The 26,798-nt window shown below is 52.5% G+C and overlaps 1 pseudogene; it reads left to right on the forward strand.

Annotated features, from left to right (window-relative positions):
• The window catches only part of LOC141157665 (uncharacterized), a 46,110-nt pseudogene extending 31,501 nt beyond the window's left edge, over positions 1 to 14,609 (forward strand).
• The last annotated feature ends 12,189 nt before the right edge of the window (positions 14,610 to 26,798 follow it).

Genomic DNA, 26,798 nt, shown 5'->3' on the forward strand with positions numbered 1-26,798 from the left:
CCTGGAAAGATCTTTGAACAAATTATTAAACAGCATGAATATAAGTACTTGGATATGAATACAGTAACCAGAGCCTGCATGGATTTGTAGCAAACAAGTCATGTCATACTAATCTAATTTCCTTCTATGATGGAATCACTGACTGGGTGGATCAGGGAAACGCAGTAGATATAGTATATCTCGACTTCAGCAAAGCATTTAATAAAGTATCTCGTACGATCCTTATTGAAAAACTGATCAAGTATGGGATTGACAAGGCAACTGTTAGGTGGATTCATCACTGGCTCATTGATCGGACCCAAAGAGTGGTCCTAAATGAGGGCACATACAGTTGGAAGAGTGTTTCCAGTGGGGCACCACAAGGCTCTGTCCTGGGCCCAGTGTTCATGTTTATAAATTATCTAGATAAGGGAACTGAAGGTAAACTAATCATATCTGCAGATGAAGCAAAGCTAGAAGCGGACTGCAGACTGTCCTGCGAGGAACGGTTAGAGGATTTGGGAATGTTTAGCTTGGGGAAAAAAGAAGACTAAGAGGAGACTTAAAGGGAACCTGTCACGTCCTAGCTACTGTCTACACCGCCCCCATAGCGTTGTTAGTGATGAAATCTGCAATGTGCAGCACTACAAGCTTTTTTCATTAAAAAGCGGACGGACTTGTACAAATGCGCCTGCGCCCCACAATATTAGCGCTTGCTGGGAGCAATATTCAAATACATGGACGACGCCAGCAGTGACTGAATGTGAGGATCACACCCCTATGACTGAATACGAGCAGATAGGACAAAGTATATCAAAGGTTATAAAATCATTATACTACCAACAAATTTAATAAAAAAAAAAAAAGCTTGTAGTGCTGCACATTGCACCACTAACAACGCTATGGGGGCAGTGTAGATAGTAGCTAGGACGTGACAGGTTCCCTTTAGTAGCTGTCTACAAATATCTGAAGGGCTGTCACAGTGTAGAGGGATCAGCTCTATTCTCATTTGCACATGGAAAGACGAGAAGCAATGGGATGAAACTAAATGGGAGAAGACACAGATTAGATATTAGAAAAAAAAATTTGAGCGTGAACAATGAGTGGAACAGGCGGCCACAAGAGGTGTCGAGTTCTCCTTCAATGAAAGTTTTCAAACAGAGGCTGGACAGACATCTGAAATGGTTTAGTGATTCCTGCATTGAGCAGGGGGCTGGACACGAGGACCCCGGAGGTCCCCTCCAACTCTAACTTTCTATGATTTTAAGAGCATCGGGAGGATCTGGCAGGGGTGGGATGAAGAGCGCTAGGAGGATCGGGCATGGTTGGGGTGAAGAGCGCCGGGAGGATCGGGCATGGTTGGGGGTGAAGAGCGCCTGGAGGATCGGGCATGGTTGGGGGTGAAGAGCGCCGGGAGGATTGGGCATGGTTGGGGGTGAAGAGCGCCAGGAGGATCGGGCATGGTTGGGGGTGAAGAGCGCCGGGAGGATCGGGCATGGTTGGGGGTGAAGAGCGCCTGGAGGATCGGGCATGGTTGGGGGTGAAGAGCGCCTGGAGGATCGGGCAGGGTTGGGGGTGAAGAGCGCCTGGAGGATCGGGCAGGGTTGGGGGTGAAGAGCGCCTGGAGGATCGGGCAGGGTTGGGGGTGAAGAGCGCCTGGAGGATCGGGCAGGGTTGGGGGTGAAGAGCGCCTGGAGGATCGGGCAGGGTTGGGGGTGAAGAGCGCCGGGAGGATCGGGCAGGGTTGGGGGTGAAGAGCGCCTGGAGGATCGGGCAGGGTTGGGGGTGAAGAGCGCCGGGAGGATCGGGCATGGTTGGGGGTGAAAAGCGCCGGGAGGATCGGGCATGGTTGGGGGTGAAGAGCGCCGGGAGGATCGGGCATGGTTGGGGGTGAAGAGCGCCGGGAGGATCGGGCATGGTTGGGGGTGAAGAGCGCCTGGAGGATCGGGCATGGTTGGGGGTGAAGAGCGCCGGGAGGAACGGGCATGGTTGGGGGTGAAGAGCGCCGGGAGGATCGGGCATGGTTGGGGTGAAGAGCCATGGGCTCTCTGATGGTCAATGGAGCAGATCCGAATCTTTCCAGTCAGGGCCATATACTCTTAGGCTGGAATCATGTAGAATCCAAATCTGTGTCTCTTTGGTTAAAGCCTTGCTTCCAAGCTGATGGTCTGAGAGAGTCTCTTTGATTCTCCATATAAAGTCGGTTTCAATTCTCTGTTTTAAATCTTTTTGCAGTAGGATAGAAAAACCCTTTTTTATATTTACATATGTGGCGAAGGTCATCAGTCACAGGTCAGAGGTAAAGGTGCAGGGCTCAGGTCTCGTTGTTTAAGCTAATCAATTTACATAGTTGGTATAGCAGGGGGCACGCTTGTAAATAAAAATCTAGCTGGCCTTAGTATAATATGCAATTAGCATAGTAACAAACATCATTGTTTCACAAGCAAGAGAAGACAACTGGTTTGTCCTTCTTGACCAGCCATAGAAATACACATACATTTACAAGTCAACACAAAGATAATAGTGTATTTTCCTTAGATTTGCAAATCTAAAATGTCTCGCTGATTAAGGTGAAGAGTGCCGGGAGGATCAGGGAGATTGGGGGTGATGAGCGCCGGGAGAATTGGGTGTGTGGCGGGGGGGGGGTGATGAGCGCCAGGAGGATTGGGTGGAACACATCCATCTATCTCATGGTGATGGCCTTGTCAGCCAAAAAAAAAATGTTTCCCTGAGAAGACTGCGAGGTGAGACCAGGTCTCCTCATCAAGGATTCCTAATAAGCACACTGAGGGCAGAGGGGTACAGGGGGTTGTATGATCTCGGTGCAGATGATTATTATTTATATAGCGCCATTGATTCCATGGCGCTGTACATGAGAAGGGGTTACATACAAAATACTGATATCACTTCCAGTAACAATGATAGACTGGTACAGGGGGAGGAGGACCCTGCACTTGCCGGCTTACATTCTACACGATGATGGGGAAGGAGACAGGTGGGAGGTTGCAGCAGCTCCTGTGTTGGTGAGGCTCAGGTCCGATGTTGTTGAGGCTCAGGTCCGGTGTTGGTAAGGCAGCAGCTTCAGTGTTGGTGAGGCTCAGGTCCGGTGTTGGTAAGGCAGCAGCTCCAGTGTTGGTGAGGCTCAGGTCCGGTGTTGGTAAGGCAGCATCTCCAGTGTTGGTGAGGCTCAGGTCCGGTGTTGGTGAGGCAGCAGCTTCAGTGTTGGTGAGGCTCAGCTCCGGTGTTGGTAAGGCAGCAGCTCCAGTGTTGGTGAGGCTCAGGTCCGGTGTTGGTAAGGCAGCAGCTCCAGTGGTGGTGAGGATGCAGCGGGGTCATGGCAGGCTGTAGGCTTTCTTGAAGAGATGGGTTTTTAGGTCCCGTCTGAAGGATCCGGATGTGGTGGATAATCGGACGTGCTGAGGCACCGAATTCCAGAGGACGGGGGTTATTCGGGAGAAGTCTTGGAGGCGATTGGGTGAGGAACAATAAGTGTGGAGGAGAGAAGGAGGTCTTGGGAGGAACGGAGGTTACATGAGGGAATATATTGGGAGATTAGTTCAGAGATGTACGGAGGAGGGAGGTTGTGGACGGCTTTGTAGGTCAGTGTTAGTAGTTTGAACTGGATACGCTGGGGGAATGGTATCCAGTGAAGGGATCTGCAAAGGAGGATAGCAGAGGAGTAGCGAGGAGAGAGATGAACCAGTCGGGCAGCAGAGTTGAGGATGGACTGGAGGGGTGAGAGTGTTAGCAGGGAGGCCACAGAGGAGGATGTTGCAGTAGTCCAGGCGGGAGATGATGAGGGCATGCACAAGCAGTTTAGTAGATTGAGGGTTGAGGAAAGGACGGATCCTGGAAATATTTTTGAGCTGGAGGCGACAGGAGGTGGCGAGAGCTTGGATGTGTGGTTTGAAGGACAGGGCAGAGTCAAGGGTTACTCCGAGGCAGTGGATTGTCGGTACAGCGGAAAGAGTGATGTCGTTTATTGTGATAGAAAGATCAGGTGGGGAAGATATGCGAGATGGGGGGGGAAAGATGAGGAGTTCAGTTTTGTCCACATTGAGCTTGAGATAGCGGGAGGAGGAGAAGGAGGATATGGCTGATAGACATGCTGGGATTCTGGACAGCAGAGAGGTGACGTCTGGGCCAGAGAGGTAGATCTGGGTGTCATCAGCGTATAGGTGGTCCTGAAAGACATGGGAATTTGAGTTGTCCAAGGCCAAGGGTATAGATTGAGAAGAGTAGCACTCTGCTATGCACAAGAGGGGCGACTGCATCAATAGCTGATGCGAGAGTAGCAGATAGCCATGACCTCTTTCCAAAAGTCTCCAGTAAGAGGGCGATACCACATCGGGTGTATAAAATCTACCGCCTCCTTCCGGGTCCTCTGAAGAGCGGTCAGTCTGAGCCCACCATGAAGGATGCCAGATGGGCGTTGATGGTGGCAAAGACCTTCTGTAGGACCGGAGGCTGAACGTTCTAGAACATACAGGAATTCAGGGAGGACTATATCATTTTAATTACACGGACTCTCCCAGCTACTGACAGAGGGTCCCGTTGTACTAGTTTATTGAAGACTTTTCATCTTTTCAATCCACAGTCGTCATCATCAAGGGACTCAACGTATGTACGACACCGATGAATGTGGTGAAAGCTCTGCGGCCGTTCGTGCCATACCTGTTGGTGCGTAAGGTTGAAGTCGTGAAAAAAAAACGCCGGAAAAATCCGAATAAGATGGCCTTCGTTGAACTCAAGAGTCACAAGGTAGTGATCCCGGAGGGTGGCAGATGGGCGACTGGGATTATGGCCATCCTCCATGTGAATCCTGGATGTGGTCGGTGTGGACACGCGTGCTGGCCCACAGTCCATACCGTGGGTGTAAGCGGTGCCTTGTGCTCCAGTATGACCCAAGAGCTTGCATTTTACACCCCATTCCTCTCTCAACCAGTGTCACGGTCACACTGATATTCACCGCACCCCACCCTGATTATATGGTGTATGTAAATCAATCCTACCAAGAAGAATTATATTTCAGAACATTTTTTTTTTCCGCCCTTTAAAGTCGCTCATAATTTCTACATAATCCATTGAGAGACTGAAATCTAAAATAATGCAGTTGCATAAATCTGCACACCCGTACACTAATACTTTTAGTGCAGTCCCCTGTGAGTATTGGGCAGAGTCCATTCTTTTTGGGTCGGGGTCTTTCAGCCCGGCTCATCTAGGATTGGCCATCTTTTGCCGGCTCCACATCTGTCAGATTGCTGGGGCATGTACTGTGTACAGCGCCCTCTTCAGGTCACCACAGATTGCCCCTTGGGTTCAGGTCTGGGCTCGGCTGCTCCAGAACTTTCCTTCTTCTGGTGAAGCCGTTCTCTTGGTGATTTTGGAGGTCCTCAGAATCGTTGTCGGCTGAAAGGTGAAATTCCTCCTCCTCTTCTTCAGCTTTTGGATTTATGGCCATAAAGTTCCCCCTCGGTCTCATCAGACAGAACACGTTTCCTGCTTCTGGCCGACGTGATGGAGGTTCTGGCAGAACATCGCCGGGCTTAGCTCTTTGTAAGAAAAGGCTTCAAACTCCCCTTCCCTCCCCTCTTCTCCCCCGATCTCACAGGCCGGACATGCAGAATACAGGAGATTGTCACATGCAGCTCCTTTAATGTTGCTGTCGGCCTCTTGCAGCCTCCAGCTCCATTTTTCTTCTTGTCGTTTTCATAAATTTCTGAGGGACCGTACTCTGTAATGTTGTTCTGCCAGATTTCAGCCCCTTCTTGATGATGTTTTCACAGTGTCCATAGTAGATCTTATGCCTGTGAAATGTTTTTGTTTCTTCTCCTGACTGATAACTTTCTGCAGTGAGATTCCTTTGCTGTGTTGTCAGCTGTTTACAGACCAAAAAAATGTCAGGAAAATCCTCCTAGAGCAGCGACGCTTTCTATGAGAATCGCTGTAAATGATGGCGGCCGAGCGCTGACTACTATGTAACATGGGGGGAATGTGATCGGCTGACTGAGCACAGCCGCAGCCCCAGTAAGAGGGTGCTCACACTTATGCAACCATATTGTTGTAGTTATTTTTATTTTCCCTCCGAAATTATTTGTTTTTCTCGGTGGATTCGTGCACATTATGGGCGACAGTAAAGGAGGAAAAGTCCTGAAATGTTTCTTCCTAGTAGGATTCTTTTCCATGACAAATACCTGGGATTGATCAGGGGCGTGCAGACTTTTTATATCCCAAGTCCAGGCCAGTTTCTTGAGTTGTTTTTTTTACATTTTTTCTGAGCCCCATCACACAAGCAAAGTCTGATTCTCGATATTCAGTGAATTGACATGGCACATCACTTGTGTCGGTCTCGTTATTTCGGTGACCGCGGTGGGGTTTTCTTACTTTGTCGGTGTGTGTATATACCGTATACTCCTCTCTTGTAGGAAGCCGTCCGTCTCACTAGGTTGATGCGTGACCGGATACCTCCGCTCTCAATTGAAGGGATGCCGGTGACCGTGGATTTCGCTTATAGCGATAGGATGTGAGTGTTCGATAATAAGGGTCCGAGATCAGGAGAGCCACAAAACGTGGAGGATATTGGAGGGCGCCGGTCACGCGCCGCCCTCCATACACAACGCGCTGGCATCTGGCGGCACAGTAGTAAATATTCACCTCCTTTCCACCTCTCCACAGGGTCAATAAAAAGAAGAGCATTACACCTGCGACGTTGAGGGTGAGTACATGCCAACCCCCCCCCCCCCATCACCTGCGAACACCCTCGCAGCGGACCACCATAACCGCTTGTCTGTCTGCAGAGCTGGAAACGCGGAGCGCAGAAGAGACCTGCCGCTTACCCAGGATCCAAGGCGCACAGTAAGATCGGAGCGGGGAGGATTCCGGGGGGTGCTGATCCTTGCCGGATCCCAGCAGGAGGGGGCCGTTCTTAATTTTGACTTTGGGTAAGATTTTGACTTGGTTTGTTAATTATTCTTTTATTTTGCATCAACAGACCGTCGGAATTTTGAAGCCAGAACTGGCAGATATGTGAACCCCCAGATCAGTAACCTCAAAAAACAGGTACGCCTTGCACCCATCTTAGTCTAGGGGTACGTATTCTTCCACCTCAAGAGCGGCAGTCCCAATTCAAAACTGAAAGTCTCTGCACCAAAAGAGGGAGATAAACGGTCGTCCTACCCCCTGAAGGCATTCTAGTATCCCAGCTACACTGCCGGGGGTGGTCTGTCCACAAGCTTACTGACTGTTTCCAATAGCAGCAGAGTCGTGAGTGCAGCTCTGGAGTGTAAGATCTACGTGGGGCGTTTGTGAAGATCCGGGGTCTTCCGTGGGTGTAACGCTACTCAGACAACACAGGGTGCGGGTAAAACAGTGTGGCAATACTTTACTGAATCACAAAGCGGACAATAAACACATAGAACAGTCCCAGCAAATGCCCAAGATGGTGCAACATTACTCACTCACCCTTCCTTCTCCGCCCGCCTGGGATAGAACAGCTGCGACTTTGGGACTTCCAGGGCCGACTTCCTCAACCAGTGGCCCCCCGCTTCTGGCGGGCCCCCACAGAGAGAAGGTAGCGGCAAGCTTAGGAAGCTAGCAGTCCATCAAGGCACAAGGCCAGGAGACCCGAGGATCCCACTCTGGCCTCTCCGAGAGTTTCCATGGGGCCAGGTCACTGGTGGGTCCCTCCTGGTAACTCCAAATGTCTCCATGGGTTCTAGGCGACTGGTGAGCCCCCCCCCTAGCAACCCCAAAACAACATCTCCATGGGGCCAGGTGACTTCTTTGTCTTCTCCTGGATTCCCCAAAATGTATCCATGGTCTCTCTGATGGTCAGTGGAGCAGATCCAAATCTTTCCAGTCAGGGCCAATACCCTTAGACTAGAATCATATAGAATACAAATCTGTGTCTCTTTGGGTAATGCCATGCAATCCATCTGCTGTCCTAAAGGATGTCTCTCATTCTCCTTGTAAAGTCTTTCTGATGTTCATTGATTCTCTGTCCCAAGTCTCTCTGCTACAGAAGCACATGTCCTTTCTGCTTCTCTGGGCTCAGCCCCCTGAATGGCAGAACTGCTCTCACCCTCCCCCAAAGCTCAGTGTGCATTAGTGGAGGTATCTCTCTCAGGTGGAGTCTCATCATCTGGAAAATGCTTGCCCTTCAAAAATAACTTCATTGTTGGAAAGAGGTGGAAGAGGTCCGATGGTGGGAGGTCGGGTGAAAAAGGGAAGGGGGATGCGGTAGAATTTCAGCGCCACAGGAGCAGCTTCCATTTGGGCAACATGTGAGTTGTGAACTGGTGCATTGTCTCGCAGAAGGTGGAAGCCTTGGGGGAGCATGCCACGTCTCTTGGTTTTGATGGCCTCCCGCAATTTACGCAGCAGTGAAGCATAGTATGCCCCAATGATCATGGTACCCTCTGCTCGGAAATCCATCAATACTACTCCCTGCTGGTCCCAAAATACTGTGAGCATGACCTTACCTGCCGAGCGTTGGGTGCCTTCTTTGGAGGCGGTGAGTCTTGCTGCTTCCATTGCATCGACTGGACTTTAGTCTCTGGATCACAGTGATGGACCCCGCTTTCATCCGGTGTGATCAGTCTGTCGAAAGAGTCCTCCTGGTTTCACATAGTCAATAGACCCTGAGAGCATTCGACTCGTTCCTGCTTCTGGAAAGGTGCGAGCAGCCGGGGAACCCAGCGAGCGGATACCTTATGCATGTGAAGATGGTCTTGGATGATTTTTTCCATGGACCCCACACTAATCTTGACATTTTGGGCTAGGGGGCGAATGGTTATGTGGCGATTTTCCAAAATGGCGACCTCCACCTGCTGGATGGTGTGGAGCGGGGTCGCCCTGGAATTGGAGCGGTTTGCACCGAAGTGCGACCACATTTGACAACGCCAGTGCTTGACGACATCATATGATGGGGAACCATCACCGTAAACCTCTTTCATCTCATCGAACGTCTCCCTTGGTGTGCGACCTTTCAACAAAAGGAACTTGATGACTGCTCTGTATTCCACTGGGTCCATTATCCAACCTTGCACCACTTCAGCACCTGTAAAATCAAGACGGTTATCAGTTCTGAGCTGCAAATTGGCACAAAACCTATCGAGACCTATATCCTTACACATGTGACGTCTCAGCCATCTGTGATAAATAGAAGTGGGTCAGGGGAAATCTTTAATGAAAGCCCCTCGTACCTTTTGTAGTCACTCTGCTGCCCATGTAGATTTGGGCATCAGCTGTGGTGAATATACAGTACAGACCAAAAGTTTGGACACACCTTCTCATTTAAAGATTTTCCTGTATTTTCCTGACTATGATAATTGTACATTCACACTGAAGGCATCAAAACTATGAATTACCACATGTGGAATTATATACTTAACAAAAAAGTGTGAAACAACTGAAAATATGTCTTATATTCTAGGGTCTTCACAGTAGCCACCTTTTGCTTTGATGACTGCTTTGCACACTCTTGGCATTCTCTTGATGAGCTTCAAGAGGTAGTCACCGGAAATGGTCTTCCAACAATCTTGAAGGAGTTCCCAGAGATGCTTAGCACTTGTTGGCCCTTTTACCTTCATTCTGCGATCCAGCTCACCCCAAACCATCTCGATTGGGTTCAGGTCTGGTGACTGTGGAGGCCAGGTCATCTGGCGTAGCCCCCCATCACTCTCCTGCTTGGTCAAATAGCCCTTACACAGCCTGGAGGTGACTCTTGTTCTTCCTTTCCTGGAGCGGTCCTCATGTGAGCCAGTTTCTTTGTAGCGCTTGATGGTTTTTGCAACTGCACTTGGGGACACTTTCAAAGTTTGCCCAATTTTTCGCACTGACTGACCTTCATTTCTTAAAGTAATGATGGCCACTCATTTTTCTTTACTTAGAATTTGTATTATGGCAAGAAAAAAGCAGCTAACAGTCTATTCAGTAGGACTATCAGCTGTGTATCCACCAGACTTCTGCACAACACAACTGATGGTCCCAACCCCATTTATAAGGCAAGAAATCACACTTATTAAACCCGACAGGGCACACCTGTGAAGTGAAGACCATTTCCGGTGACTACCTCTTGAAGCTCATCAAGAGAATGCCAAGAGTGTGCAAAGCCGTCATCAAAGCAAAAGGTGGCTACTGTGAAGACCCTAGAATATAAGACATATTTTCAGTTGTTTCACACTTTTTTGTTAAGTATATAATTCCACATGTGGTAATTCATAGTTTTGATGCCTTCAGTGTGAATGTACAATTATCATAGTCAGGAAAATACAGGAAAATCTTTAAATGAGAAGGTGTGTCCAAACTTTTGGTCTGTACTGTATGTTGAGTCGGTCCATTTTATACCGACTCCACCAAAAATGGGCTCCGACTTCACAGCCCTGGTACCAGGTAACACCCTGTCCTGTCTGCGTCTCTGATAGTCCGCCATGTCTCCTCAGCATAAAAAGGACAATCGTAAGCAAACTCCAGGCACCAGCAGAAAGGAGCCAGCGAGCCGCCCGCCGAGGAGAGGCTTCACCGAGGAGACGGTGAGCGGGAGATGGAGTGCTTCCTTTCCGCCGCCTTGGGCTGCATGTCCTCCCCTCCGCCGCCCTATACCTCGCACTCTGCCTCCCCTCCCACGCTCTAGCTGCCTCCCCCTCGCCCTCCCTTCTGCCTCCTCTTCTGCGCGCTCGCCCTCCCCTCCACCGCTCTCCCTGCCGCCCCCTCGCCCTCCGCCGCCTCCTCTTCTGCGCGCTCGCCCTCCCCTCCACCGCTCTCCCTGCCGCCCCCTCGCCCTCTGCCGCCTCCTCTTCTGCGCGCTCGCCCTCCCCTCCACCGCTCTCCCTGCCGCCCCCTCGCCCTCCGCCGCCTCCTCTTCTGCGCGCTCGCCCTCCCCTCCACCGCTCTCCCTGCCGCCCCCTCGCCCTCTGCCGCCTCCTCTTCTGCGCGCTCGCCCTCCCCTCCACCGCTCTCCCTGCCGCCCCCTCGCCCTCCGCCGCCTCCTCTTCTGCGCGCTCGCCCTCCCCTCCACCGCTCTCCCTGCCGCCCCCTCGCCCTCTGCCCCCTCCCCTCCACCGCTCTCCCTGCCGCCCCCTCGCCCTCTGCCGCCTCCTCTTCTGCGCGCTCGCCCTCCCCTCCACCGCTCTCCCTGCCACCCCCTCGCTCTTCGCCGCCTCCTCTTCTGCGCGCTCGCCCTCCCCTCCACCGCTCTCCCTGCCGCCCCCTTGCCCTCCGCCGCCTCCTCTTCTGCGCGCTCGCCCTCCCCTCCACCGCTCTCCCTGCCGCCCCCTCGCCCTCCGCCGCCCCCTCTTCTGCGCGCTCTCCCTGCCGCCCTCCGCCGCCGCCTCTTCTGCGCGCTCGCCCTCCCCTCCACCGCTCTCCCTGCCGCCCCCTCGCCCTCCGCCGCCTCCTCTTCTGCGCGCTCGCCCTCCCCTCCCCTCCACCGCTCTCCCTGCCGCCCCCTCACCCTCCGCCGCCTCCTCTTCTGCGCGCTCGCCCTCCCCTCCACCGCTCTCCCTGCCGCCCCTTCGCCCTCCGCCGCCCCCTCTTCTGCGCGCTCTCCCTGCCGCCCCCTCGCCCTCCGCCGCCTCCTCTTCTGCTCGCTCGCCCTCCCCTCCACCGCTCTCCCTGCCGCCCCCTCGCCCTCCGCCGCCCCCTCTTCTGCGCGCTCTCCCTGCCGCCCTCCGCCGCCTCCTCTTCTGCGCGCTCGCCCTCCCCTCCACCGCTCTCCCTGCCGCCCCCTCGCCCTCCGCCGCCCCCTCTTCTGCGCGCTCTCCCTGCCGCCCCCTCGCCCTCCGCCGCCTCCTCTTCTGCTCGCTCGCCCTCCCCTCCACCGCTCTCCCTGCCGCCCCCTAGCCCTCCGCCGCCTCCTCTTCTGCGCGCTCGCCCTCCCCTCCACCGCTCTCCCTGCCGCCCCCTCGCCCTCCGCCGCCTCCTCTTCTGCGCGCTCGCCCTCCCCTCCACCGCTCTCCCTGCCGCCCCCTCGCCCTCCGCCGCCTCCTCTTCTGCGCGCTCGCCCTCCCCTCCACCGCTCTCCCTGCCGCCCCCTCGCCCTCCGCCGCCTCCTCTTCTGCGCGCTCGCCCTCCCCTTTGGCTCCCTGGGTCTTTGTACTCCTCCTCACTGCTGGTTTTTATTTTCAGGATTTGGGAACAGATCCATTTAAGATGCCGCTGCCCCCTCCAGTGACAAAGAAGGTGGAGCCGCCTCCAGAGGTAATTTCTGGCCACGTGTAATTCCTGGCGGTGCCTCGGCCGACCGATATCATCTCCTCATACTTTCTCTGCAGCCAATGGACAATCCTCTAATAAAGCTTCTGGGGGAATACGGTAATGACAGCGAGGAAGAGGAGGAAGAGCAGCCGCCTCCCCCACCGTCTCCAGTCCTCACTCCAAAGCCTGCCCCAAAGCCCGCTGCCCCGAAGCCCGCCGCCCTGAAGCCTGCTGCCCCCAGTCCCGCGGTCGCCCGTGACCAGGTGACAGATTGGAAGAAGATGGCTTGTCTGTTATGTCTCCGGCAGTTTCCCAATAAGGAGGCATTAATCCGGCATCAGAAGTTATCGGATCTGCACAAGGTAGGACCCCGCACGGCACAGTGTAACGCCACCGCCCCTCTACATATTGTGTGTAATGCTGTCCCCTCTCCACAGAAAAATCTCGCCGTCCAAAGGACCAGAAAGTCCCAGAACCAGCGGGCCTACCTGGAGCAGAAGGTAGGGGGCGCTCACAACACCTGCTGCTTGTTACGTACTAGACTTCTGCCTACATGTTGTTTCCTATTTCTCAACCAACATTGGCCCCCATGGAGGAGATTACTTCCCCCGATGTTGGCCCCCATGGAGGAGATTACTTCCCCCGACACTGGCCCCCGTGGAGGAGGTTGTTTCCCCCGACACTGGCCCCCGTGGAGGAGGTTGTTTCCCCCGACACTGGCCCCCGTGGAGGAGGTTGTTTCCCCCGACACTGGCCCCCGTGGAGGAGGTTGTTTCACCCCGACACTGGCCCCCGTGGAGGAGGTTGTTTCCCCCCGACACTGGCCCCCCGTGGAGGAGGTTGTTTCCCCCCGACACTGGCCCCCCGTGGAGGAGGTTGTTTCACCCCGACACTGGCCCCCGTGGAGGAGGTTGTTTCCCCCCGACACTGGCCCCCCGTGGAGGAGGTTGTTTCCCCCCGACACTGGCCCCCCGTGGAGGAGGTTGTTTCCCCCCGACACTGGCCCCCCGTGGAGGAGGTTGTTTCCCCCCGACACTGGCCCCCCGTGGAGGAGGTTGTTTCCCCCGACACTGGCCCCCCGTGGAGGAGGTTGTTTCCCCCGACACTGGCCCCCCGTGGAGGAGGTTGTTTCCCCCCGACACTGGCCCCCCGTGGAGGAGGTTGTTTCCCCCGATATTCTGGAGGATTTCGGGGTCACTGACCCTGTGTGTGGCCAGGGCTAGCAGAATTAAAGGCTCCATTGTTTACACTGAAAGCTGCTTTGAGAAATCTAGAAGACCCTTCACAATGAATGTTACAAAGTGATGACAGATCAGCTGTACATACAACCCCCATTAGAGCTGTAAGGATCCAGTAGCTGCTGTACCCCGTTGTGCATGTTTGGGGGCCACACATTGAATGTGGATGTTATTGGCAGGAGGATCAGGCCATACAGAGGAGGCTGCTGCAGGCCCGGAGAGAGCTGGAGAGGCTGGAGCGAGCGGAGGAAGGCGCGCAGCAGGTGACTACTCTGCGCACACTCCGGCTGCATGTCTCGTCCCTCCGGCTGCATGTCTCGTCCATCCGGCTGCATGTCTCGCCCCCTGTCATTGTGCCGCCCTCTGCAGATACAAGCAGGTCATGTGTTCTGGCAGAGCAGTGCGGTGTGCGCTCCGGTATATGGCGTCACCCCGGCCAGAACTTCCAGGGATTCATTTCTGGTCCTCTCTGGTGCAATGCCTTGCCAATACCAAGATCTCTGCTTACGGTCAGGGAATGGGAACGTTCCTGGTGCGTCCTCCTGTGCATCAGGAGTGGATTTCCCAGCCATGTCCTTCATGTCAGGCTGATAGTGAGGAGCGGTTGGCTGTGATCCTGAGGCTGGACATCTACTGTCCCCTGTTATCAGCCGCATATCAGTGTGTGAAGCATAGCGGGGAGACCCAGGATTAACTCCGCCTTTCCTAATTGGACATGGGTCTTCTGAGTTGGCGCTATGCAGTGGCGTCATGGCGCAGCGCCCCCTCTGTTTTCACTTGTGTGTCCCTCACTCCACCTGTCACTGCGTTCCTCACCATCTCCTCTGCTTCCATTACAGTGAACAGAAAGCGAAGAGCGCGTCTGGCGGGAGAAACGTACCGGGAGAACATGGCGGAATGGATCCCGGAGCGGTACAAGCCGCTGGAGTGAGCCCCTCCCCCGCCGCCCGGGTGTACCGCTGTCTGCGTACGCCGCAGCCGCCCGGGTGCACCGCTGTCTGCGTGCACCGCTGTCTGCGTATGCCGCAGCCGCCCGGGTGCACCGCTGTCTGCGTACGCCGCAGCCGCCCGGGTGCAGCGCTGTCTGCGTACGCCGCAGCCGCCCGGGTGCACCGCTGTCTGCGTACGCCGCAGCCGCCCGGGTGCACCGCTGTCTCTTTGTTGCTGTTATGTTTTTATAATAAAATGCAAAAATTATTGTTGTGAAACATCATTGTCCTTCAGTCACCAGCGCGGAGGGCGGATCACGCCGATGGCTCCTCCCACAGCATGGCAGCGTACCCTATGGCGTAACGTTGGGGTGTGACCGGATACATTGATATAATGGGGGGGGGGTGACTACATCGTGTTGGAGGGTGGGGGTGTATATTTGAGGTGTAGGTGAAGTTTTGTTGTACTCATGGACACTAGGGCTGTGTGCACACTGTGGTGAGGCCAGGGACTGGAAATTCATATTCCCAGTTATGAAGGTCTCAGCAGGAATGCTAGTCTGTCTGACTTCAAAGGACCTCAGGGGAAATGGTGTATTCCCCACAGTCAGGATATGACTTAATTACCATTACGTTACTATGCCGTCTCCAAAAGGCCATTACCAAAAGGATGCTATTGCCCAGGAGAGAATTGAATACTGGTCAGCTAGGATATATACCTTTGTAGTGCAAACGCCTATTCCTGACAAGAGTATGGGGGAGCTAATTGAATCATGGCAATGAGGAATAGCTAATTGAATTACCTCTGAAGTCAGGGGAAGCTCCTGTGTTAGATCAATTACCATGCGCACCTTACAATGAGAATATTGCTGGGAAATGGATTATGAAATGTCTGATAGAAGGGAAGAGGAGATTACATGTAAATCGCCTATTTTCTGCCCTGCCCAAGTTACGTATAAATGTGTCCCTCTGTGAGAGAGGAGGGGTCTTCTGTTGAGGGTCACCTGTCGCTACAGATGGGCAGAAAGACACAAGGAACCGCCCTGGGCCCATGACAGCAACCCTCCTGTCGTGTCCAGAGACCTTTGATGAAAGTGTGGTATATTCACTTTTATTCCTTTTAATTTTACTGTATCGTATTACTGCTTCCTTACTGCATTTGTCTGACTACTGTATATATATATATGTCTTGTAACCGCTTGTATATATTGTACCTAGCATCGCTCTTTTGAGTAAATAAATATATAAAATTTATAAGCTCGCTTCACATTATCCTAAACCCGGAACTCACGGAAGTTGTGAGGAAGGATCAGGGGCACGTGGCAGCGGTGGGATCTGGATATCTATGAACTGAGCTCGGTGCTAGTTAGTAGATCAGACATAGTATACAGTGAAAGCGTGTGTGCGATACTGTGCCCTTCCCCCTCTTAGTTTTCTGTCCCATCTTTTATTTGGCTACGGTCTGGTGGATGGCATACTGCCTCAGAAGCAAAGGTTCCCAGATGAGTGCTACCAGAGGGGACGCTGAGCAGATGGAAGGTGGCAGTGTGGTGCCAGTTGCTGACGAGACTGGGGTGTCAGAGGAGGGTGGAAGTGCCCTCGACACCCACGAAAATCCTGGACATTCTGTTATGCAATCCACAGCTCCAGCTGGAGGGGCCAGTAACCCGGCAATGGACGCTCTTATGCAGGCCTACCTCCAGGCTCTGAGAGATGGACAGCAGGAGCAGAGCGAGGCCGTGCTCCACATGTGGCAAGCTGAGCGAGATGCCCAGGAAAGAAAGGAGCAAGCTGAGCGAGATGCCCAGGAAAGAAAGGAGCAAGCTGAGCGAGATGCCCAGGAAAGAAAGGAGCAAGCTGAGCGAGATGCCCAGGAAAGAAAGGAGCAAGCTGAGCGAGACGCCCAGGAAAGAAAGGAGCAAGCTGAGCGAGATGCCCAGGAAAGAAAGGAGCAAGCTGAGCGAGATGCCCAGGAAAGAAAGGAGCAAGCTGAGCGAGACGCCCAGGAAAGAAAGGAGCAAGCTGAGCGAGATGCCCAGGAAAGAAAGGAGCAAGCTGAGCGAGATGCCCAGGAAAGAAAGGAGCAAGCTGAGCGAGATGCCCAGGAAAGAAAGGAGCAAGCTGAGCGAGATGCCCAGGAAAGAAAGGAGCAAGCTGAGCGAGATGCCCAGGAAAGAAAGGAGCAAGCTGAGCGAGACGCGTGGCAAGCTGAACGAGATGCCCGGGAAAGAAAGGAGGAGAGGCAGTACCAGCTACAGTTAGCCCAGCTGCGGAGCCGGCAGGACCCACCGGCTCAAACAGCACAGACTCCAGCAGCCCCAAAAGCTAAGCTGCGCTCAGAGGATCTGCCTGTCCTGGAATCGGACGGAGACCTGGACCCTTTCCTGAAAGGGTTTGAACAGGTGTGTCTCCAGTACCAGGTACCCAAGGCAGACTGGGCACGCACCCTGTCCACCCGGCTAAGAAGGAGAGATGAGAAGGCGTCCAGGGCTCCCCCTCTTAGCCTGGTGGACGGTGCGTGCCCTGGACGCTTTCTCGTCTCTCCCTGCAGCCCAGCACCAGGACTATGACCTCATTAAAGCTGCGCTGATCCTGAGGTACCGTCTCACGCCTGAGGTGTACAGAGTGAAATTCCGCAGCCTGAGGAAACGACCGACCGAGAGCCACCTAGAGACTCTGCTCCAGATGCGTGTCCAGCTTCACAGATGGGCAGAGGGAGAGATAGACAATCCCGACGAAGCAACCTTGGATCTGTTCCTCAAGGAGCAATTCTTAAACATTTGCTCGGAGGAAGTGCAACAATATGTCCTGGACCGGAAACCCCAAGATGTCAGAACTGCTGCGGAGCTAGCGGATGAGTACGTTGCCAACCGGACGTCGCGGAGACCCGTCAGCACCGGCTGGAGGGGGGGTAAGACCAATCCTGTTGAGGGTAACCCTGCAGTTTCCCCTGAGACTACCCCCGCCCGAAAACCTATGGGCTCCATTGTTCCCCCTTCCAAGCCCCAGGGAGGACCCCCTTGATGTCACGCCTGCAATCAGCCGGGACATTACAAGGCGAACTGCCCTAGACGGACGAGGAGCCCCCCTACTTCCCAAACCCCAGCAGCGGGTCCAACAGTTTATGTGGTGGGGAGGGGTGGGGCCAGGCCCAATGACAATCTCCAGCAAGTGACTGTGGGGAATAGTGGTTATGGGGCTAAGGGACACGGGGGCCGATGTGACCCTAGTACAGCCTGAACTGGTACCCCCGGAGAGTATCATCCCTGGAAAGACGCTGACCGTCAGCGGGGTGGGCACGGAGAAGATAACTCTACCCATGGCTTGTGGGCATCTGGATTGGGGTGCGGACAAGGGGCTGGTAGAGGTCGGGGCTACATCTCGTCTTCCTGCTAATGTCTTGTTGGGGACAGACTTGGGGCCTCTCACCTCTCAGTATGGGAAGAGAGCAACCCCACAGCCCCGTGGTAATGTATCTGTGATATTATACTTGGTGGTACTGTACATGCTGATCCTTGTAGTGATGTGCCAGCTGACAGGAGTGCAGCTGGGGGGGATTTAGCCCCCTTCCTGCTCTCTCAGCTGACATGTCCAGCTCTGAACTTTTCAGTGAGAATGCTAATGTAACTCATTGTCGGGCTAATGAACTCTCTGGCTTGGCTGAGGAGCTGGTGGGGGCCTTGCTTGCCCCTCCCAACTGTCAGCTTGCACATGATCCCTCCAGCAGCTCAAAACCTAGTGAACCTGTCAAGTGTGTATCACATGTTGGGGCAACCCACAGTGACCCCACAACCCATCCAGGTGAGAGAAGGGGACCTGGACTCCCTGAGGGGACCCCGGGCATTGCTGTGGTCACCCGCAGCAGGAGGGCTCAGAAGACAGAGGCCGCTTTGCACCCTGACTCCTCCACCCCATCACCTGGGACTGGGCCCACTGGTGTTAACCCCCCAGCGCCGTTCCCGGAGGGTTCCGGCGAGAGTGCGGCCTTCAGGTCCCTGTTAGCGGGCTCCAGCCAGGAGTTCCAGGCGGCTGTCCAAGCCGACAGCAGCCTTGAAGGAACGCGCAGGTAAGCCCCCCTTGGAGACAGACAAGGACCGCTTGTTCTGGGACCAAGGGAGGATGTATAGGGAAACACTGCCCACAGTTGGACGGGAAGGATGGCGCGGCGAGAGTCACCTAGTGGTACCTCAGCCGTACCGGGCTGAGTTGTTAACGGCTCGCGCATGAGATTCCGTTGGCTGGTCACCTAGGGGTCGCTAAGACCAAGGCTCGGCTAGCCCACTTGTTCTATTGGCCTAAGATGGGGACTGCAGTAGCTGCCTACTGCCGTGCGTGTGTCGCCTGTCAGAGGATGGGGAAGGCAGGGCCAGGCCCTAAAGCCCCATTGATACCTCTGCCCATAATAGGTGAGCCTTTCCAGCGGATTGCTGTGGACCTCATTGGGCAGCTGCCCATTCCCAGCAGCTCCAGGAAATGCTACATACTAACGGTAGTGGACTACGCTACTAGGTACCCAGAAGCTGTTGTGCTGTCCTCCATCCGGGCAGACGTAGTGGCCAAAGCCCTGCTGGAAATCTTCACCCGTGTTGGTTTCCCCCAGGAGATGCTCACGGACCGAGGGACCCAGTTCATGTCTGACTTGATGCAGAGCCTGTGTAAGCAAACAGGGGTGCAACATCTGGTGTCCAGCCCGTATCACCCACAGACCAATGGCCTGTGTGAACGGTTCAATGGCACGTTGAAACAGATGATCCGAATGTTGGTCGAGTCCCAGGGACGCGACTGGGAGTGACGCCTCCCACATCTGTTGTTTGCTTACCGAGAAGTGCTTCAAGCCTCGACGGGGTTCTCCCCCTTCGAGCTCCTGTATGGAAGACTGGTACGGGGACCCATCGCTCTCGTGAGGGAATCCTGGGAGGAAGAAGCAGCCACCCTGGGCGTTTCAGTCGTGGAATTTGTCTTGCGATTCCGTGACAGAATGCAGGCTCTGACGCAGCTGGTGCATGACAACATGGTCCAGGCCCAGGCAGAGCAGAAGCGCTGGTATGACCAGAATGCTCGGGAGAGGACATACCAGGAAGGGCAGAAAGTATGGGTCCTAGTCCCTGTGCCCCAGGACAAGCTTCAGGCAAGATGGGAGGGCCCTTATGACGTGCACCAGCAGCTCAGCAAGGTCAATTACCTGGTCACAATTGACCCGGTCCGGAACAGGCAGAAGGTCTTCCATGTCAACATGATGAAAGCGCATAATGACAGGGAAGCCTGTGCGTTTCCGGTGTGCAGTCTGCCGGAGGAAGGTGAGGAGGAGGACCTCATGGATCTGCTCGCACAGGTCCGTGCGGGAGGGTCCATGGAGGATGCCCCCATGAACATCCTTCTGTCTGAGGACCAGCAGTCCCAGCTGAAGGAGGTCATGCGCCCTTTCCCTGGCCTCCTCTCGGGAAAGCCCGGGCGGACAAAGCTGGCAGTCCACCGAGTGGACACGGGGAATTACGCCCCTATCCGGCAAACGGCATATCGCGTCTCCTTGGAGGTACAGGAGCAAATGCGGAAGGAGATTGCCGAGATGCTGGAGCTGGGGGTGATCCGCCCGTCCACCAGCGCATGGGCCTCACCTGTAGTCCTCGTACCCAAAAAGGAACGGACGACCCGGTTCTGTGTGGATTACAGGGGGCTCAATGCCATTACCGCCGATGACGCGTTCCCCATGCCGCGCATCGACGACCTGCTTGACCGGTTGGGCAAGGCTCAGTACTTGACCATCATGGACTTGAGCCGAGGATACTGGCAGATTCCTCTGTCCCAGGCACAGGAGAAATCAGCCTTTATCACTCCTTTTGGACTGTATGAGCCCACCGTCATGCCATTTGGCATGAAGAATGCCCCCGCCACTTTCCAGCGGATGGTCAACACCTTGCTGTCGGGGTGCGAAGGGTTCGCAGCTGCGTACCTGGATGACATTGCCGTCTTCAGCCCCACTTGGGAGGAACACCTTCGGCACCTGTCAGAGGTGCTGGGGCGGATCCACCGGGCAGGCTTGACCATCAAGCCGGGAAAGTGTCAGATGGGCATGACCGAGGTCCAATACCTGGGACACCGGGTAGGTGGGGGGGAAACTGAGACCAGAACCTGGGAAGGTGGATGCAATCACGACCTGGCCCACCCCAAGGACCAAGAAACAGGTGATGTCTTTCTTGGGTACGGCCGGGTACTATAGGAAGTTCGTACAGGACTATAGTGCCCTGGCCAAGCCCCTGACAGACCTTACCAAGAAGAAGCTGCCGCAAGCTGTCAACTGGACAGCGGACTGCGAGCGCTCCTTCCAGGCCTTGAAAGCTGCCCTGGCGGCAGCCCCTGTACTCCAGGCGTACGACGACTCCCGGCCGCTTGTAGTACAGACTGGCGCCAGCACCTACGGACTCGGTGCGGTGCTGAGCCAACCTGACTCAGCAGGTCAAGAGCACCCTGTTCAATACCTCAGTCGGAAACTTCTACCGAGGGAAGTGGCCTACTCTACTTTGGAGAAGGAATGCCTGGCGATCGTGTGGGTTCTGCAGCATCTGCAGCCATACGTGTACGGGCGCCATTTCACCGTGGTGACGGACAACAACCCCCTCACTTGGCTATCTCGAGTAGCCGGTGAGAACGGAAGGTTGTTGCGTTGGAGCCTAGCTCTCCAACACTACAACTTTGATGTTCGGTATAAGTCCGGCCAGGCCCCCGGTAATGCAGATGGGTTATCCAGCCAAGGGGAGGCAGCTGAAGTGCTTGCGGACGATGACCGACGAGGTCATCCTCCTGGCGCACTCTAAAAGGGGGAGGTGTGGTGAGGCCAGGGACTGGAAATTCATATTCCCAGTTATGAAGGTCTCAGCAGGAATGCTAGTCTGTCTGACTTCAAAGGACCCCAGGGGAAATGTGTATTCCCCACAGTCAGGATATGACTTAATTACCATTACGTTACTATGCCGGCTCCAAAAGGCCATTACCAAAAGGATGCTATTGCCCAGGAGAGAATTGAATACTGGTCAGCTAGGATATATACCTTTGTAGTGCAAACGCCTATTCCTGACAAGAGTATGGGGGAGCTAATTGAATCATGGCAATGAGGAATAGCTAATTGAATTACCTCTGAAGTCAGGGGAAGCTCCTGTGTTAGATCAATTACCATGCGCACCTTACAATGAGAATATTGCTGGGAAATGGATTATGAAATGTCTGATAGAAGGGAAGAGGAGATTACATGTAAATCGCCTATTTTCTGCCCTGCCCAAGTTACGTATAAATGTGTCCCTCTGTGAGAGAGGAGGGGTCTTCTGTTGAGGGTCACCTGTCGCTACAGATGGGCAGAAAGACACAAGGAACCGCCCTGGGCCCATGACAGCAACCCTCCTGCCGTGTCCAGAGACCTTTGATGAAAGTGTGGTATATTCACTTTTATTCCTTTTAATTTTACTGTATCGTATTACTGCTTCCTTACTGTATTTGTCTGACTACTGTATATATATATGTCTCGTAACCGTTTGTATATATTGTACCTAGCATCGCTCTTTTGAGTAAATAAATATATAAAATTTATAAGCTCGCTTCACATTATCCTAAACCCGGAACTCACGGAAGTTGTGAGGAAGGATCAGGGGCACGTGGCTCCGATCGGTAGTGTGACACACACGTTCAGGATTTGCAGCAGAAAAAGCCACAAATACAAGAAATGGTGTTGGCAGGAAAAGCGATGTGGAAAATACTTGCGGTTTTAATATTTTTTCCCTGTTTATTTGAATGGATGAAAAAGGCTGATAACGGAGGCCGCTGATGGGAGACCACAAAGAAAAAATGAGCATGAACGGCAGGAATCCCATTATGAAGACCCGGGGTCTCCAGTGGGCGTAATACTACTCAGACAACACAGGGTGGGGGTAATACAGTGTGACAATACTTTACTGACCCACAAAGCGGACAATAAACACATAGAACAGTCCCAGCTAATACCCAAGATGGGACAACATTACACAGTCTCACCCTTCCTTCTCCACCCGCCTGGGATAGAGCAGCTACGACTTTGGGACTTCCAGGACCGACTACCTCAACCAGTGGCCCCCCGCTTCTGGCAGGCCCCCATAGAAGGTAGCGGCAAGCTTAGGAAGCTGACAGTCCATCGAGGTACAAGACCAGAAGACCCAAGGGTCCCACCCTGGCCTCGCCAAGAGTTTCCATGGGGCCAGATGACCGGCTGGTCCCAATCTGGCTTCTCCGAATGTCTCCTTGAGTTCCAGGCAACTGAAGGATCCCACCTGGCAACCCCAAACAACATATCCATGGGGCCAGGTGACTTCATTGTCCCAACCTGGTCTCCCTAAAATCTATCCATGTCTCGCTCATGGTCCATGGAGCAGATCCGAATCTTTCCAGCCAGGGCCGTACCCTTAGGCCGGAATCAGGTAGAATCCAAATCTGTGTCTCTTTAGGTAAAGCCATGCTACCAAGCTGCTCATGTAAGAGAGTCTGAACCTTCACTCTCCCTGTAAAGTCTCTTTCCAATTTCTCTTTCAAGTTTGACTGCTACAGAAGCACATGCCCCTTAAAAAATAGTTATAGTTGTCCTTGCACGTACACATTTACAGACAGGTAAGGGGTTAGGGAGGGCATTACTCCCAGGGCTCAGCTATCATTGTTTGAGCTAATCTATTTACATAGTTGGTATAGTAGGGGGCTCTTTAAATCAGCATAATTGTTTCAGAATCAAAGAGGAGACAAGAATCAGGGTTATACAAATACTGGTCTGTGCTTGATCAGCCACATAAATACACATACACTATTATGTTTGTGTTGACTTGTAAATGTATTTCTCTTGGATTAACAAATCTAAACGTCTTGATTATTAAGATTATAGGCTTTATCGTCACACCTATTCACTGTGCTGGGACAGGAGAAATTTTTCATGGCAAAAACACAACATTATTTAGGTGTGAACATAACCTAAGGGACACGGCTAAATTTGTGAAGAGAAACTTGGGGATTGTTCATAGTAATTAAAAACAGCCCACCGCAGAGAGCCATCAACCAATCAAGTGTTTGGAGGCGTCTCCTTTCTTTGCAGCATTTCAAGTCTGTTGCTAGGGGTGGCTCCTTTCTTTACAGCACTTCAGGTCTGGTTGCTAGGGGTGGCTCCTTTCTTTGCAGCACTTCAGGTCTTTTTGCTAGGGGTGGCTCCTTTCTTTGCAGCACTTTAGGTCTGGTTGCTAGGGGTGGCTTCTTTCTTTGCAGCACTTCAGGTCTGGTTGCTAGGGGCGGCTCCTTTGCAGCACTCTAGGTGTGGTTGCTAGGGATGGCTCCTTTCTTTCCAGCACTTCAGGTCTGGTTGCTAGGGGCGGCTCCTTTGCAGCACTTCAGGTCTGGTTGCTAGGGGTGGCTCCTTTCTTTGCAGCACTTCAGGTCTGGTTGCTAGGGGCGGCTCCTTTCTTTGCAGCACTTCAGGTCTGGTTGCTAGGGGTGGCTCCTTTGCAGCACTTTAGGTGTGGTTGCTAGGGGTGGCTCCTTTCTTTGCAGCACTTTAGGTCTAGTTGCTAGGGGCAGCTCCTTTGCAGCACTTCAGGTTTGGTTGCTAGGGGTGGCTCCTTTCTTTGCAGCACTTCAGGTCTGGTTGCTAGGGACTTCTCCTTTCTTTGCAGCACTTCAGGTCTGGTTGCTAGGGACGGCTCCTTTGCAGCACTTCAGGTCTGGTTGCTAGGGACGGCTCCTTTCTTTGCCGTGTACTGCGCTTCTCTAATTATATATCAGTAATAGACACTCGGGGGCTGTGCGGCTGCCTGTTGTGGTCTATGGCTTCTTACGTGCAGTATATGCGTCTTTAAACTTGTATTAACATATACAGTCCTGGCCAAAAGTGTGAAATTGATCCAGAAAATGCAGTATTTCTCCCAGGACATTATTGCACTTCTAGATGTTTTGTTATACTCCGGTTTATTTCCTTTGTGTGTATTGGAACAACACAAAAAAAAAAACTGAAGGGCAAATTGGACATAATTTCACACACAGCCCCAAAAATGGACCAGACATAATTGTTGGCGCCTTTCCAAAATTGTGGGTTAACAACTTTGTTTAAAGCATATGATGCTCGTTCAGAATCACCTGTGGCAAGTAACACATGTGGGCAATATGAAAATCCTACCTGAAACCAGATAAATAGGAGAGAAGTTGCTGTATTCTTTGCATTCTGTGTCTGTGTGTGCCACACTAAGCATGGAGAACAGAAAGAGGAGAAGAGAACTGTCTGAGGACTTGAGAACCAAAATTGTTGAAAAATATCAACAGTCTTAAGGTTACAAGTCCATCTCCAGAGATCTTGATGTTCCTTTGTCCACGATGCACAACACAATCAAGATGTTTACAGCCCAAGGCACTGCAGCTACTCTCCCTAAACGAGGGCGGCAGAGAAAAATTGATGAAAGGTTGCAACGCAGGATAGTCCAGATGGTGGGTAAGCCGCCCCAATCAAGTCCCAAAGAAATCTAAGCTGTCTGCAGGCTCAGGGTGCATCAGTGTCAGCGCAAACTATCTGTCCACATGTGAATAAAATTAAACGCTATGGCAGGAGACCCCAGAGGACCCCACTGCTGACAGACATAAAGCTAGACTGCAGTTTGCCAAAATCCTTCTGGGAAAGTGTCTTGTGGACAGATGAGACCAAGATAGAACTTTTTGGTAAAGCACATCATTCTACTGTTTACCGAAAATGGAATGAGGCCTACAAAAGGTAAGAACACAGTACCTACAGTCAGATATGGTGGAGGATCACAGATGTTGTGGGGTTGTTTTGCTGCCTCTGGCACTGTGTGCAAGGCATCATGAAATCAGAAGATTCCCAAAGGATTTTGGGTGGCAATGTAGTGCCCAGTGTCAGAAAGCTGGGTGTGCGTCCTAAGTCATGGTTCTTCCAACAGGACAATGACCCCAAACATACTTCAAGAAGCCCCCAAGAAATGGATGGAAACAAAGCGCTGGAGAGTTCTGAAGTGGCAGCGATGTGTCCGGATCTAAACCCCATTGATCACCTGTGGAGAGATCTTACAATTACTGGTGGGAGAAGACGTCTTCACATATGAGACCTGGAGATGATTGTAAGAAGAGTCCAAGATCCCGGCTGAGAGGTGGAAGAAGCCGATGGTTATAGGAAGCGACTGATCGCAGGGATTTATTCCAAAGGGGGTGCACCAAATATTAAGTTCAGGGTGCCAATATTTTGGTCCAGACCATTTTTGGGGTTTTGTGTGAAATTACGTCCAATTTGCCTTTTCTCTCTTTTTTTTGTGTTTTTCTAATACACACAAAGGAAATAAACCTGTAACATAAGGTGTAATTGCAGTAATTGTCAGGTAGAAATACTTCTTTTTCTGGAACAATTTAAAGGGTGCCAACACTTTCGGCCACAACAGTATCAGTAATAGATGCTTGGGGGCTCTGCGGCTGCATGTTGTGGGCTATGGCTCCTTACATACTTAGTGTTCAAAAACATAAGTTAAGCACAACATTTTTCTGCTAGTTGTTATTTCCAGCATTGGGGACATCGCTCGCTGTTCTCTAATTCACAACATGAAGAGAAATGTAGATAATTAACTACTTAACATAAATAACAAAAAATGACCATTGTTCTGTTCTACAATACAGCAGTGTCCGCATTTGTCTTTACAATCTCACAATATGTCCTCTTCTCTCTTTTTTTTGAGTATTTTGCATTCCTGTGAATCACTAACCTAATAATTAGTTATATATCGTAGTTGTTTAGAACTGCTTCACATCTATGTTGCATAGAGTCAACCAACTTCTGGCCCCTGTCAGCTGTTATTCCAGCCCAGGATGCTTTCACTACATCCCACAATGTTTTGCCATTTGTTGGCTTTGCCTCAGAAACCTTTTTTTGATGTCACCCCACAAGTGTTCTATCTGATTTAAGGGCCCGGGATTGGGCTGGCCACTCCAGAACCTCAAGATTTTGCTCGTTTACTAGTGTGTTTAGGGTCCTTGACTTGTTGAAACACCCATTTCAAGGGCCCATCCTCTTCAGTGTAAGGCAACACATGACCTCTTTAAGTATTTTAATATATACAAACTGGTCAATGATCCCTGGTGTGCGGTAAATAGGTCTGACACCATAGTAAGAGAAACATGCCCATATCATGATGCTTCCACCATGCTTCACAGTCTGCAGGGTGTATTATGGCTGAATGCAGAGTTTGGGGGTCGTCAGATGAACTGTCTGCGGCCCTTGGGACCAAAAAGAACAATTTTACTTTCATCAGTCCACAAAATGTTTCTCTTTAGGCCAGTTGATGTGTTTTTTGGCAGATTGTATCCGCTTCAGTACATGTCTTTTTTGTAACAGTGGGACTTTGCGGGGATTTCTTGGTAAGAGATTAGTTTCACACAGGTGTCTTCTAACAGTCACAGTCCTCACAGGTAA

Source organism: Phyllobates terribilis, unplaced genomic scaffold (genome assembly GCF_046119375.1).
Source record: "Phyllobates terribilis strain yellow unplaced genomic scaffold, ASM4611937v1 Scaffold_8__6_contigs__length_399053987, whole genome shotgun sequence".
NCBI classification, from domain to species: domain Eukaryota; kingdom Metazoa; phylum Chordata; class Amphibia; order Anura; family Dendrobatidae; genus Phyllobates; species Phyllobates terribilis.